This window comes from Nothoprocta perdicaria, unplaced genomic scaffold, assembly GCF_003342845.1.
Source record: "Nothoprocta perdicaria isolate Ctin4 unplaced genomic scaffold, notPer1 scaffold_96, whole genome shotgun sequence".
NCBI lineage: Eukaryota > Metazoa > Chordata > Aves > Tinamiformes > Tinamidae > Nothoprocta > Nothoprocta perdicaria.
In genome coordinates, this window is record NW_020456265.1 from 404,235 (window position 1) to 407,245 (window position 3,011).

The following is a 3,011-nucleotide window of genomic DNA, read 5'->3' on the forward strand; positions in this document are numbered from 1 at the left end:
CAGCTGTAGATTACTAACATTTCACAGCAACTGATGACGGGGGCAAGGGGTAACTCCTACATGTGTTTTTTTCAGCTATTTTGATCACTTTGTATGTTTGATTGCCCATTTTATATTGATGACAGGTTTGATTCTTCAAGTTGTTATTTAACTGTCTTTTTTTTCTTCCTCCATTTTAATTTCTTGTAGGCATAGTATATGATAAACAGAAATCATATACTGGGTAGCAGCTTTCATGTTTGTTACAGCTAGAATGGGAAGAAACAGCTACTGAACTCAGTGCTGTGAAGTATGGAAGGAAGCCCAGGCACTACTCTGTAAAATTGTTTGCCTGTGTTGGGCCCACCTTTGCTTGACAGCAGTTTGATTTCCATCTATATGTCCTGCTTCCCACTGCTCATTCAGTATCCCATCACCTGTCAATTCCATTCACTAGTCATGACTTTCTGTCAAATCTCTCCTGGCACAATTCATTTCCTAAGGAAAGCTTTTTTTTTTTTTTTTTTATCTGTTTGGAACATTTTTTGGTACTCCATCAAGTTCTGTATTTACAATCTTCATTGTCAGATGAGGAAACCTGAAGGATTCATCTGGTTCATTTAGTGCAGCTCCTTGTAGTCCAAAGAAGCAACAAGCCATTGCTCCTTTCATTACCTGACCACACACTGTTTTAATAACTACTTGACTGCTTGCCCCCACTACTCATATCATAGGACTGTTCCAGGTATTCATTCTCTGATGGCTGGAAACATCATTTTAATTTTAAGTGAGAGTTTTTTCCAGATGGTTTGCTCCTCTGCAGACATTCATTCTCCACCTCTTTGCAAGGAAAACCTCGCCTTGTCTTTGGTATTTCATCATTAAAACAAAGCTAAATAATCCAAAAAAAACCTTTTCAATTACTTATTATGCTTGTGTGAATAATCTAAAACGATGCAAACACTGAAATACTGAAGTAAAATCTTAAAATCATGTTTTTTCAACCCTATAAAATATATTAACTGATCTTTTCCACCTAACCATTTTTGCCTTTGTTTTTGATGCTGGAGGGACAGAGTTTCAAAAGAAAACCTTGAAGGTTTTGCAACCTTTTTACAAAATGAGACACTGCATCTTCTTTCACGTATGAAGGACTCATGATAAAATACCAAAGAAGATAATATCGAACTTACTGGTGTCCCAAAGAATGCCTTTATAAATGCACATAAAACCCAGCATTCAGCTAAACAGGAGAACTCATTACAAAACCTGGTGCATCAGATCGCTGACAATTACTTTAAAAAAATATGGTGCACCATACAGAACCTGCCAGAAGCATATTGAGCTTTGGTTTTTCATTTAGAGTTACTTTTTTTCTTAGCAAGCCTACACAACAGATTCATTGTCTTCAAGTTCATTTCTGTGGCAAGTACTGGGAAGATCACTATAGTTYTGTGGCAGTGGTCCCATTACTGTGAAGAGTCAGCAACTCATGCTCATGCTGTGGAGGCCCGTCAAGAACATATTCCAGTTTATAGGTGTAATGATGGAGATGGCATTCACTAAAGAAGACACTTTTTTTTCAGATAAACTTAGCAATGACTTTTGTGGAGGAAGACCAATATTCAGAGCATCATATTCTGCCAGTTCTTGAGACTTCTAAATGAGCACCCTTCATTGAGTCACCTGCGAGAGCCGAGTCATGGCCACATCACTTCTTTATCTAAACTTTTGCAAGGAAACATCCATTACGGAAGGTTCAGGTTAGATATTAGGAAAAAAATGTTCATGGAAAAAGTGATAAAGTATTGGAACAGGCTGCCCAGGGAAGTGGTGGAGTCACTCCCTGTACCTAGCAGTGTTCAGGAAACGTGTGGATGAGGCGCTTAGGGACATGGCTTAGCAGGCACGGTGGTGAAGGGTTTACGGTTGGACTTGATGGTCTTGAAGGTCTCTGTTCCAACCACAACGATTCCATGGTTAGCTTGAGGTAGTTTCTTCATGGCAGGGCACTTGCCTGACCATGGAGGAGGCGCGTGGGCAGGGGGAGGAAGGCAGGGGAGGAAGACGTGGGGAGATGTGTGGAGCCTCCTCGCTAGCCGAGTGCCGTGTAAAAGACCCAGGCGCTGCTGCATGCGCTCAGGCAGGACCCAGGGGATGCACTGGGCCTTTTCTGGTTCTCCAAGCAGGAGTAAATTTCCTCCTTTACTAATTCCTGCTGTTCAAAGGTTTGCTAATTTGATCACATGTAATGAATTATGTGACACTTTTTTTCCTGTTCTGGTCCATGCTGGTTCTTACTACTGAGTGTTTTTACAAGTGGGCTGCATTTACAGTGTCATTCCTAATTTCAGAAGGATTTCACCAGGTACATGTGGGTATATTTATTATGCTAATAACCAATTGTAGTTAAGTTTAAATTGTGTATTACTGGTCTTAGTGTTTCTGGCATATGGCCCATAGACATCAGTGATCATGTTACTTGAGTTATGAATTTTCTCTTTACTTTGCTATATTGAAATAGCTGTGTAATGTAACTTTTAAAACTAAAATATACTCAAAACAGAAGTGTGGGCGAAGAAAGTCCGGGATGTGGGGCAGTGCAGCATCTGGGTTTGCATTCCCGACATCTAAAGGGGCCTGTCTTTAGTTACCTGCAGCACCAAAATAACTTGCAATCCATACCCATAACATAGGCATTTCACAGATTTGTATTTAAGTGTACATAGTCATAAATCTAAAGACATTTKGTGAGGCAACCATAGGCTTAATAGAGATTCGTTCATTTCAAATGTGAAAACTGGAGCCAGTAAATTATGTTCACATATATAAGAACCTAAAAAGTATAAAACAGCTTTTGGAGAGTTTTTCAAGTGTCTGTGGGTGTTCTTTTTTGCTTTAAGTGTTCAGTGTGAAAAGAATAATGAAAAACACTTTGCTTTGGGCAGCTAAAATAAATAGGAATAAAAAGCAGATGACCACAAAGGATTCGTTTGCTAGGCAGTTAACAACAACTGGGTGTAAAAAAAAAA